The sequence below is a fragment of the Furipterus horrens genome, unplaced genomic scaffold (assembly GCF_987537825.1).
Source record: "Furipterus horrens unplaced genomic scaffold, mFurHor1.1.pri manual_scaffold_3, whole genome shotgun sequence".
Lineage (NCBI taxonomy): Eukaryota > Metazoa > Chordata > Mammalia > Chiroptera > Furipteridae > Furipterus > Furipterus horrens.
In genome coordinates this window covers 55,722,877-55,736,468 of record NW_028327173.1, presented here as the reverse complement: position 1 = coordinate 55,736,468, position 13,592 = coordinate 55,722,877, and positions in this window count along the sequence as shown.

Here is a 13,592-nt window from a genome sequence, read left to right as displayed (position 1 = left end):
AATGCAGATTGGTGCAGCTACTGTGGAAAACAATATAGAGTTTCCTTAAAAAATTAAGAATGGAACTAGCTTTTCACCCAGTGAATCCACTTCTGGGAATATCTCCAAAGAATCCTGAAACACTAATTTGAAAAAATATGTGCACCACTATGTTCATGGCAGTGTTATATACAATAGCCAAGACTTGAAGCAGTCCAAATACCCATCAACAAATGACTGGATAAAAGAGCTATGGTACACTTACACAGTGGAATATTACCAGGCAGTAAATAAAGAAGGAAATCTTACCTTTTGAAACATCATGGATGGACCTGGAGTGAAATAACTGAAACACGCCAATCAGAGAAAGACAGAAACCATATGATTTCACTTATATGTGGAACCTAATGAACAAAATAAAACTAACAATCAAAATCAAAACAGACTCATAGATACAGAGAACAGACTGACAGCTGTCAGAGGGGAGAGGAGTTAGGGGGCTGGGTGAAAAAGCTGAAGGGATTAAGAAAAAAAAGAAGATGCAGAAAACAGTATGGTATGGTGATTACCATAGGGAAAGAGGGGTGAGTGGAGGTGGAAGAGAGTGAAGTGGGGGATAAATGGTGACAGAAGCAGACTTGACTTTGGATGGTGAACACATGATGCAATATACAAAATATGCATTAAAGAGTTGTACATTCAAAAATTGTATAATTTTATTAACTAATGTCACCCCAATCAATTTAATAAAAATTTAAAAAATTGTCACAGGGATGTAAAGCGCAGCATAGAGAACATGGTCAGTAGTATTGAGATAGCTATGTATGGTGCCAAGTGGGTACTGGGGTTATCAGGGAGACCACTTTATAGAATATATGATTGTCTAGCCACCACACTGTACACGAGAAACTAATACAAAAAATATCGAATGGCAATAGTAATTGGAAAAAAAGACAATGAAAACAAAAAACAAAGGAATAGAGCTAATATTTTGGTATATAGCTTTTAGGCTTTTTTCTGCATATATAAATGTACATATATATTCATAAACCTTTTTTTTTACTAAGTTGGGTTTTATTGTTTAATTTTGTGTCTGCATTTAAAAAATATGAAAATTTTTCCATATGAATATATGATTGTCACTATTTTTAAAGTTTTCATGATCTATGTAATAAATATCATAATTTTCCAATTTTATATTTCTGAACATGTAGATTAATGTGTTTGCTTCTATAAGCAGTAGTGCAATAACCATCTTTAAACTTGCATCACTATGTATTTGTCTAATTTCCTTGGTATATATTCCTGAAATTCATGTATTTTCTGGGTCAAAGAGAATAAACATTAAAATTTTTGATGCAATCTCTAGTACTGTTTTACCAGTTTACATTCCCTAGCCTTGTCAAATAGCAAAAATCATATTATTGACAGTAATAACAGCAAACATCCATTAAATAATTGCTATGTACCACCCACATGTACTTTACAATTTACCAAATTTAATCAATAGGCATTTCTTCCCAATCTTACTTATTTTTAGTCTTCGACAAATTAGTGGGTTCATGTTTGCAGCTTGTTTTAATTCTTGTTTTGATAATGGTCATGCTGGACTTCTATGTGTATTAATTACCCTATCTAACCTTTTGATATTTTTTCCATTGGAATACTGTCTGTCTTTTGATACTTCTTTTCTCCAGGCCATATTCAGAAACCCTTTACATGGAGTACTTTCCAGATTTCAAATCAATTTTAAGATGATAGGGTTTTTATAATGAAATTTTAGGAGATAAGATTATCAAGTTAAATCAGAAAGGACCTTTTATTAGTTTATTGTTAACTATGTTTAAAATAGTTTCATTATTATATACATTATTTTTTATATAGACTTATTAAAACTGTAGTCAGTCTTCTGTTACTGTATGATGTGAAAAAGTCTGGAGGGAGTTTCCAAAATTTGACAGTCTGGTGGAGTCTGGCTGAACATGTAGAACTAGTAGCAAACATGAAATTTACTTTCAGGCATCCCAGAAGGCACCACAAAGATATAAGTACTCATCCTCCAGAAAAGGTGGAACTGAGATACGGTGAAAGGCATGAATGACTGCCAGTCGTGAGAAATGTTTCACGTGTGTTAGATACTATGGACACCAAGCTAACGGTTGGGAAGAAAAGTATACTGGAAATAGAATCAATCCAGTAGAAGGGAGGAAAAAAAGAAAGAGACAAAAAGAATAGTGAACAGGACACGAGGATAACATGATGTAAATTTCATAAATTTATCACTAACATAAAATCACCTTCTGAAAGATTGTCACATTACAAGAGACATATATAAGACAAAATAATGCATAAAGAATGAAAATAAAGAGATGGAAGATATTTGTATGTACTTAACAACAGAGCCTCGGCCCACAAAGAACAAAAATAATAGATATATTGAGAAAATGACAAATCTATACTCTCGGAAATACACCACAATCAGAAATTAGTAGCTCAATCAGAAAATCATTAATAATATTGAGTAACAACATTAGCAAGTGTGATTAATATGCACATGTATGCACAAAAGGGAGACATTTTTTGCATTGAAATTCACATGGAATATTTGTAAAACTTATGTGTTCAAGGTCAAAAAAAGAAACCTCAACAGATTTCTTTGTATTAATGCTATGTGCTTTGCAAATAAGATTCTATGTGTTTGGAAATTTAAAAGTGGATTTAAATAACTCATAAATTAAAGAGGAAATAAAACCAAATTCTTTATTAAAAATCTGTGAGCTAAGTTAGGAGGAAATTTACTACTTTAAATACATTTTTAAGACTGAAAATAAGTGAAGCATTTGATTAAAAAAAAAAAAAAACTAAGAAAAAAGTAACCCCAAATAAAATGAAATAATAGCAGAAATTAATGTAGAAGAAAACTAGTAATAGATTTAACAAAAATTAAAAGCTGATTAATCAGCTAAAAAAACCTGATTTATTATTAAATAGATATGCTTCTAGCAAGACTGAAGAAAAGAGAAAATACATAAGTGTTAGAAATAATAAAAAGGATAACTATAGACTTAATTAAATTTAAAAACACCACTGAATGTATGAAAAGTTTTATAAGTGTAAAAACAGACAAAACAGATACTTTTCTAGAAATATGTAAATCAACAAAATTGTATTGAGAAGGAAGAGTAAACCTGAATAAGCTATTAACCACCCTCCCAACCACATTGCTTAAAAACACCAGCTCCACATATAGGTGCATTCGTTCAAAACAGGTAATTCCTATCATGTACAAACTATTTCAGAGAATGGGAAAAAAAGCTACTCAACTTATTTTTATTAAGGTAATATTGCCTTGCTAAAACTAAATAAAGACAGTATAAGAAAAGGGTATATTATGAATGAACAAGCAAACTAAATTCAGCAGCATATAAAAAATAATCATGACTATAATTTGTCTCAATACAAAGATGATTCAGCATTCAAAAATTCATTAATGTTTAATACACTAATTATCAGATTAAAGGAGGAAGAGCCATATCATCACCTCAATAGATTCAGAAAAATCATATGATTAATGTTTATCATGATAACAACTTAGCAAACTAGGAAAACAAGCAAATTTTCTTGTTAAGAAAACAAAATACCAAGCAATGCTGAAATATTAGGAACATTTCCATTTAAGGCAGAAATAAAATAAGGATACTACTGTTAATTCTATTATAAAGCACTGGAGATCCAAGACTATGAAATAGTCTTCATTGAAAAGAAAATATTATTCACAATAGAACCAAAACTGTAACTAAGAAGAAATATTTTAAAAAGTGCAAGTCTTTTAGGGAGAAAATTACAAAATTTTATCGCTTTGAATAAAGAAACCCAAACTAACCAGAGCCCGAGAATCTTAACTTTACAAAATCTACCTTGGAAAATTGAAAATTTAGAGCACTGTTTCCTGTTGCTGTAGAGAACTTGGTGGAATTGATCATGTATTTTTAAAAGAATTCCCAGAAGGCTATGGTTGTATAGGATTTGTTTCTACTCAGAACTGGGTTCTAAATTTGTGTTATACTCTGGTACAATATATGCAGGTAACCACATATATTTATTTTCTTATTTCCTACCCCCTTTTTCTCTTTTAATTCCTGTATTTAGGTATTCTGTTGATATATGTAAAGACAGTGCTGCACTGTAGCCTGTAACGGTTTGCTCTGCAAACCCATAGCCTCCTTTACTCAAGTCAATAGGTCTGGTACTAACAAGTGTGGCACTTCACTTCCAGAGACATCTGTACAATGAATGTGCTGTATGCCTTCAGACCTCTCTGAGGAGTGCATTTCCAGATACGTTATTCAGTTTTCATGTTGGATATACGGATTGCATGGCTGCACAGATGATTTATATTTCTTATACCATTCTAGTTTTTTAAATTTGTTTTGTTTCATTTTCTGAAGGTTCTTTATCAATCCCTGCTTACTTGAGCTCTGCCCCAGCTACCCATAGATATGTCATGTGTCAGATTCAATCTTGCCAGGGCCTTGAATTAGTGAGAACAAAGGGTAGAGGTACATTTGGAGTTGTCTGTCCTCTTCATGGTGGAGTTGAGAAATTATCTGCTGCCCTGCACAATGTCTCTGAATGTCTAGAGGTTAGCATTGATGGATAGCCTTCTAATTGCTTTCATTGTGTGTGGGTAGAATTCTTATCTAACATGTCTTCCTCTGTCCCTGGAGCTTAATTTATCACCTTTGCTTGGATTCCTAATATCTGACCTTCCCCTCAATGTTTTAGTTCCCCGACAAGACTAGAAAGCAGCCCTAATCCCCAACTAGATGATTGAGCTATGAAACCCCTACTGGGTTTCGTATGCTAGCTGGGGCTGCTAGAACAAAATTCGCAGAAAGAGTGGCTGAAATAAGACATTTATTTTCTCGCAGTTCTGAAGGCTGGAAAGTCTTAAGGTTAGAGGGCAAGAATGGTTGGATTCTGGTGAGGCTTCCTAGCTTACAGATGACCACCTTCTTGCCTTCTTGTTATGTTCTCAAATGACCTTTCCTCAATGTGTAGAGAGAGAGGAGGGAGGGAGAAGGAAAGAGAGATATTTTCCTATAAGAATACTAATACCATCAAGGGGGTCTCATAACCTCGTCTAAGTCTAATTATCTTCTAAAGGCCCCACCTCCAAAACTAACACATTGGAGGATGGACTTCAACATGACTTTTGAGGGGATAAAAACCTTCAATCCATGATATTGTACCTTCCAAGTTTCTTATAGTCCCTCCCTACTAAGAGTTCATTTTGCTTCTTTTCTCTTTACCCTTTACTTGAGCAGACATCTCTGAAGATGTCTGTATATCTTCATAAATACCAAGGCTGCCTATCAAATTGAAGATTCACTAAGGAGTTTTAAATTTTCCTGTTTATTCCAAATTTTTGGCCACTGCCTTCAGTCTAAATAAACCTGAGCTTGTCATACTAACTTGAGGCTGATTTTAGCTTGCTGATCTTGACTTGGAGATGGGAAGGAGATACATCTAAATTGCACCTTGCATATGGCCTATTGCCCACTGATGGCAGATGAAGTGCTTTTCAGACAAGGTGAAGCAACAAAAATATTATTTGATGTTTTAAGAAAAAAATCACCGGACTTACAATTTAGTTTAAGCAGAAAAATCTTATTGATGGTTTGAAATAACTCACTATACCAAGAGCTTCTATAACTTTCACTATTTCATTCATAATTAGAGTTTATACCCCTGTGTGGTTAACATTTAGTCCACTGATTCCTCTGTGATTGGCCTGCATGGGTTTACGAACTTCTGAAATTATGGGCAGATTTATGCGTACACATGTGCTTTCTGGTGACTTGGTCCCTGACTTTCAGGAGATTCTCAAAGGGGTCTGTCTCTGAGAACCACTGCTTCTGCAGTTAGCTTAGACTTATTTTACCAAACCAACTCCCTGGATCATAGTCTCAATCTAGCTGACTTTTTGTATCCCGATCCTTTTGGCTTTTTTATTTTCTTTGATTGCCTTTGTATAGCAGCTTTAGAATCAATCTAACCTCTGTTGATATCCTGGTTCTTACACCTTCTAATCACATGTTCTTGGATAAGTTATGTAACCCTTCTGAGCCTTAGATTCTGTAAACTTGTTGGATTCTATGGGCTTTAGTTGAGACATATGTATGTATGTATGACTCTCTCTGGCAGGCTCGGGCTCTCACTCTGGGACTCTCTCAAGCTCTCGTTCGGGCTCTGGCTCTCACTGGCGCTCTGGCTCTCGCTCTGGCGCTCTGACTCGGGCTCTCACTCACGCTCTCGCTCTCGGGCTCTCGCTCTCTCGCTCTCCCGTGTGCTCCCTCCACGTGGCTTGGTGAAGGGGCCTTCTCCATGTGGCTTGGAGAAGGGGTCTCCAGGCTGCTTTAAGAGGCTCTCGCCATGTGGTTTTGAGGAGGAGAGGAGATCTGTGCGGTTTGCAGGAAGAAGGCAGTTTGCAAGGAGGCTGAGAATCCAGGCGATCCTGCATTGAGAGCTGGAGGGCACCACAGCACAGAAAGGACCTCCCCAATCAGATTGAATGATTGGCAGCTGCTGGTAAAGCTGAACTGTGTTGGGAAAGTAGGGAAACGGTTTCTCTGACTTCCCTAAAACTAGCCTGGTTTGGAAGTGGGGGAGGCAAGGATATGTGTTTGTGGGTATTTTAAAGAGCATAAGACTTAACAACAGAAATCCGCAAATAACTAAATCTATATAACTGTTAAATAAACAATTCTTTTTCTTTTCACCAAACTCTGGTATTGAGAGTTATAATTTTGGCGACGGGCAATCGGGCCCCTAACTAAAGAGCCCGTGGGTTTGTTTTCAATTGGAGCAGCCCAGGGGTTCTGTAACAATTGGACTAAAATAAATATATTACTCTGTAAAGGAGGAAAGAGGAAGGACATCTCTAAAATCAGAGAAGGAAAACTCTGACTCCAAAAAAAAAATACCTCCGCTGCCTTGTGGCATACCTCTTTAGGGGAAAGGCTAAGGGAGTAAACCCCGACAGAAAATCCGGAGCCGGAGTCCCTAAGGCGGTTTGACATTGTAGTCAACACCGGCAACTCCTGCGGCGCACCTGAAGCCAAGCTGTATTGACTTCGTCTTTCCCTTGGACCCTTCAGCTGCGAAGAGAGGGGGGATCTGCTGCATGGGCAACAGCAGACCCTCCATATCACCCTGCCCAGGCTCTGTAGCTTCAGTTTCACTGGAGAGGACACTCCAGCATCATCGCAAGATGTCGACTCAACACGGGAGGAGACAGATTCCGGTTATAAGCTCATCCGATTGGCGAAGGAAACGAGCGCCAGAGGTCTCCTCTGACGGCGGGAGAGGTCATCGCACCTCACTGGACAGCTACCGCCCGCCTCAAGCTGGGCAGCCCCAGCCAATTAGGTGCCGCGTCTCGCCATGGCTCGCCTGCCCCACTGGGTGCGTGGGGATCAGAGAGGCGCCTCTCGAAAAGTGGGCCACAAAACACCCGCACCAGTTAATTCCAAGCAAACAACAAGAAAGAAGCCTCCAGCTCTTCGCCTCGCTAGCTGGAACATCAGGACCATGTGCCCCGGACTTACTGCAGACCTTCCGTGGATCAATGGTGCCAGGAAAACCGCTGTCATCGATAGGGAACTGGCACGACTAAACATCGACATTGCGGCTCTACAGGAGACCCGGTTGGCTGACAACGGAACTATCAGAGAAACCAACTACACCTTCTACTGGCAAGGGAAGTCTCCGGACCAACCAAGACAGCACGGTGTTGGGTTCGCTGTGAAGAACACGCTTGTTAACTCCATAGAGCCACCCACAGGAGGCACAGAGAGATTACTTACCCTCCGATTGTCAACAACTTTCGGCCCAGTCAGCATTCTTAGCGCGTACGCCCCAACCCTCTGCGCCACCACTGAAGAGAAAGAACAGTTCTACCATGCACTGGACGAAGCGTTATCCAAGATCCCCAGAAGTAACGCTCTCTATCTCCTTGGAGACTTCAACGCAAGAGTAGGAGCCGACCACATGGCCTGGCCCACCTGCCTTGGAAACTTTGGGAGAGGAAAGATCAATGAGAATGGTCAGCGACTGCTTGAGCTTTCGTGTCACCATGGCCTGTGCGTGACAAACACATTCTTCAAGTGCAAAGAGATCCACCAGGTGTCATGGAGGCACCCCCGCTCCCGCCATTGGCACCAGCTTGACCTCGTCATCACCAGAAGAACGGATATTGGCAGCACCCTCCTCACCCGCAGCTACCACAGTGCAGACTGCGACACGGACCATGCCCTCGTGGTAAGCAAGGTGCGCATAATGCCGAAGAGGTTGCACCACTCCAAGATGAAGGGTCGCCCACGCATCAACACCAGTTGTGCCAGCAACCCAGTTAAGACCCAGCAATTCATCAACAAGATGGAAGATGCACTCGGCGAGGGAGTGGCGGCAGATGACATTATCGAATCTAATTGGCTACGTCTCCGCGACGCCATATACAACTCCGCCATTATTGCTTACGGGAAGAAAGAGCGGAAGAACGCTGACTGGTATGAGGCTCACTGGGAAGAAATGGAACCCGTGATCGAGGCTAAGAGGAAGGCCCTACTGGCTTACAAGGCCACGCCCACTCCCAGTACACTTCAAGCTCTACGGGCTGCCAGGAACAAAGTCCAGAAGACCGCCCGCCACTGTGCCAACACCTATTGGCTAAACCTGTGCAGAAGCATCCAGGAAGCCGCCGATATAGGCAACGCACGAGGAATGTATGAGGGTATCAAGAAGGCAACAGGCCCAATCCCCTCCAAGATCGCCCCCCTTAAGTCCAAGACAGGTGAGGTCATCACTGACCAGGAACAGCAAATGCGGCGGTGGACCGAGCACTACCTCGAGCTGTATGCAACGAAGAACACCGTAACAGACACTGCTCTTAACGCCATCCCAGACCTACCAGTCATGGAGGAGCTAGACACCCCACCTACTGCGGCAGAGCTCAGCAAAGCCATCGACCGCCTCGCTTGCGGGAAAGCACCAGGAAGCGACGGAATCCCTCCAGAAATCCTAAAGAGCGGGAAACCAGTCCTGCTACAGCCGCTTCACCATCTACTCTGTCTCTGCTGGAAGGAGGGTTACATGCCCCAGGATATGAGAGACGCCAACATTATCACCATGTACAAGAACAAAGGAGACCGCAGCGACTGCAACAACTACCGGGGCATCTCTCTCCTCAGCGTCGTCGGCAAAGTATTCGCCCGGGTCGCTCTTGCCCGCCTGCAGACCCTTGCTTCCCGCGTCTACCCAGAGTCCCAGTGTGGCTTCAGAGCTGGCCGATCAACAGTGGACATGATCTTCTCCCTACGCCAGCTGCAGGAGAAGTGTCACGAGCAGCATAAACCACTCTACCTTGCCTTTATCGACCTTACGAAGGCGTTCGATCTGGTCAGTCAAAGCGGTCTCTTCAGCTTGCTACGGAAGATTGGCTGTCCACCACATCCGCTTGCTGTGGTCATGTCCTTTCATGACAACATGCACAGCACGGTGTCCTACAACGGCGCAACCTCTGAGGCCTTCCCAGTCAGCAGCAGAGTAAAGCAGGGCTGCGTCCTCGCGCCTACGCTGTTCGGAATCTTCTTCTCCATGCTCCTCCAATACGCCTTTAAGGACTGCAGCGAGGGTGTCTTCATTCACACCAGATCCGATGGCAAGCTCTACAACCTGGCCCGTCTACGAGCCAAGACCAAAGTCAAAGAGGTGCTCATCCGTGAGATGCTCTTCGCCGACGACGCAGCCTTGACATCACACTCCGAAGAGGGACTTCAGCAGCTAGTCACTTGCCTTTCCCACCCATGCAAGGAGTTCAGACTAGCCATCAGCCTGACGAAGACGAATGTTATGGCTCAAGGCACGGGGACTCCCCCATGCATCACCATCGACGGATACACCCTGGAGGTTGTCAACGACTTCACTTACCTCGGGTCCACCATCTCGAGCTCTCTGTCAGTCGACTTGGAGGTCAACCGGAGAATCGCCAGGGCAGCCACAGTTATGGCCAGACTGAACCGGCGAGCGTGGAACAATTCCAGCCTCACTGAGAAAACCAGACTGCGCATCTACCAAGCCTGCGTACTCAGCACTCTCCTCTATGGCAGTGAGACGTGGACCACTTACGCAAGGCATGAAAGGAAACTCAACAGCTTCCACATGAGGTGCCTACGACGCGTCCTGCATGTCGCCTGGCAGGATAAGGTCCCCAACACCGAGGTGCTGAAGCGAGCCAATATGAGCAGTTTGCATGCAGTTCTTAGCGAGAGACGCCTCAGGTGGCTCGGCCATGTCAAAAGAATGGATGCAGGCCGTATCCCCAAAGACCTCCTCTACGGCGAGCTAGCAGAAGGCAAGAGGATGACAGGGCGTCCAAAACTGCGGTTCAAAGACATCTGCAAAAAGGACATGACACAATGCTCCATCAATCTCAACACATGGGAAGTTCAAGCAGACGACTGCCTAGCCTGGAGGCTCGCGGTCAGGCAAGGTACGTCACGTGCAGAGGCTGCGCGCAACGAGGAGGTGGTCCAGAAAAGATCGAGGTGGAAGCAGCGTCAACAGCAGCAACAACAGCCATCTGCCTTCACCTGTAACAAGTGTGCCAGGGATTGTCACTCCCGAATCGGACTGCACAGCCATTCTCGGCGGTGCAGATAGTCTCTCAGGAAGCTACGCCATCGTCTTTCTAGACGGACGGCTGCCGACGATGTATGTATTTATTAAATTTTCCTGGAATTTAGGGAACTCATCTCTGGGATCAAACATTTTTTGAGATTGAGAAGGTTTTCTTTTAGTGTATCATTGATTATTCTCTTGCTTTATTTTCTTTTGTGCCTAAAATTTCCTGGTATTTGCAAATTAGAAAGCTTAAAAATATTAACTTTCTTCTGTATTAATTGTTATACCTCCTGTTATTTCAATCTCTTTTCTTTGTATTGTAATCCTGTATTTTGCACCATTAATTTGGTTGGCTAAGCTCTGAGCTCCTTCAGGTCAGGAATCATGTCTAATTTATATTTTTGTAGTAAGAGCTCAATACAGTGTTTGGTACATAATAACAAATACCTCTAATATGACTATAGTTTAGCTGTTGTATATATGGTCTTCCTGTGTTTCTTATATTGGTCTGATAGCTGCCATTCCAGTACACAAACTTTTCTTTGCAAAAATGCCCCTGGCTAAACATGGGGCTGGAGGCTAAAATTTAGTCTGAGCTCCCATTTTATACTGGTTTGTTGGCAACCTGGTGCAGGGAAGGAAGGGACACTTTTAAAATTTTTACATAAATGTTGTCTATGGGCTAATAGAAACTTTTATTGATCTGGTCTCTTCTTATCAGACTTTCTTGTTTAATCGATTTGGTGTCCTCCTAAGAAACATTTTTCTTGAAAACATAAAGATTTTGTTTTGTTTTCAGCAGAAAATTAGTTATGGGAAATTTTGTTATTTTCCTTCTTAGTCATCAGAACATGGCTCTACTTCTCTTATGCTGTACATTTTTATATAGGTTCCATGTTAGTTCTTCTCCTGATAACTCAACCTTCAACAAAGAGATATATATCTTTTATTATTTACTGCTGTACTGACAGAAACCCTTTTGCTCCTCTATGAAGGTGAAGGGTAAGGTGTTATATAGAGAGTTTAGGAAATTAGAAATTTCTTGGTACGTTTGAGATTCCATTTCTGAGTGTCAGAAAAAGGGTGTGTGTGTGTATGTGTGTGTTTGTGTGTTGGGGTTGTATTGAATGTACAGAGGGAACTTATAGTCACATAAGGATTCTGAGAAAAAGAGTTGGAAGAACATTCATTCTTTAAATTGACAAGATTGTCCAATATAAGGGTATAAAGGACTCCTCATTGATCTCTGCCACCAGATCCTAAGTTGGGGCAGTAGTGATGATTTGACATGGGACCTCATTTTTGCCCTACATTAAATGAGACTAGCTGGTTAAAAGTGACACACTCTAGGGGCTATCCTAGGAGGCAGGTCTTTGTCCAACATTTGTCGGACTATGTCAATCCAGATGGGAGGCCAGATGTAGAGGGAGTAGATCATAAGCAAGGTAACTAGTGCAGTGCCCTAAAGTACAAGGAATCCAAATACCAGACTTGAGATTTAAGAAGGAAACTGGGTCAAGCTTAAAAACTGGGACATCAGTGGAAATAAAATTTAAGGACGTATTACCTGATTGACAGAATATTTTACCTGCCAGTGTGTAAGCACTCAAGAGAAAATTAACAGAGGAACGAATTGGATAAGAAATTTAATTTAAAAGATTGTGTTTAAGACTCAATATTTCGAGATTTCCGGCCAACATGGAGACATGGACAGACACGCTGTGTCTCCCTCCACAACTAAGAAGGAATGCAACTACCTCAAAACTAGAAACAACCAGAAGTTCCAGAAAATCAAACTGCATGGAAGTTCAGCAAACAAAGATGTGGGTAAGAAATGCTCATCCAGACAGGTAAGAGGGGCAAAGCCGGGACAGACAGGACGTGGTGTGGTGGCGGCAAGCAGTGGCGCAGAAGGCACAGTCACACGTTTTGAAGAGTCGGGAGGGATACCTGGGGAGCTTTTCCAGCTCCTTGACGAACCTCGCAGCCCACAGTCCCAGCACCAGGGAAGGTCAAGCATTATTGCTTCTGATTGTGCAGACCAGTGGGGGTTGGGGTGAAAGCAGAAACTGCCAGTCTCAGCAGAGTCCACTTGTATAAAGGGCCCCTGTGGTCCTGAAGCATCTGTGGACCCACCCACTCTGGGAACGACAGCCAGGGCAGCAGCTGGATGAGTGCCGGTCTGGTGCAAAAGTGGGAGGGGTGCTTGGAAGAGGGGCGAGTGTTGGGCAGGCAGCATTGTTCTTTCTCGGACCCCTCCCGCACATACAGTGCCACAAAGTGGTGAAACAGGTCGACCACTACTGACAAATCCCTAAGGTTCCGCCCCTTACAACATAACGGGAGCGACAGCTCTACCTGGGACTCAGAGGCAAACAAACACAGGAAACTGTCAGAATGAGGAGATAGAGAAGTATGGCCCAAAAAGGGAAATGGATCAAGGTTCCAGTGGGAGAACTAAGCAACAAGGAGATAGCCAACCTAACTGATGAAGAGATAGATAACCTAACAGACGCAGAATTCAAAACACTGGTGATAAAGATGCTCACAGGCTTGACAGATATGCTTGAGTATGGTAAACACATAAGAGAAGAAGTGAAGGCTATGCTAAGTTAAATGAAGGAAAATCCACACAAAACCAATGGTAAAGGGAAGGAAACTGGGGTTCAAATCAATGATTTGAAACATAAGGAAGAAAAAAACAGTCGACCAGTAAAGAATGAGGAAGCAAGAGTTGAAAAAAATGAGGAAAACTTCCCAAATTTTGCGAAGGAGATGGACATACAGGTCCGGGAAGCACAGAGGGTCCCAGGTGAGCTGAACCCAGAGGGGACCACACCAGGATGCATCAAGACTGAGATGCCAAAGGTGAAAGATATCCTGGGGACAGCAAGAGAGAGGCAGAGAGTTGCCTACAGGGGGGTGCCTAT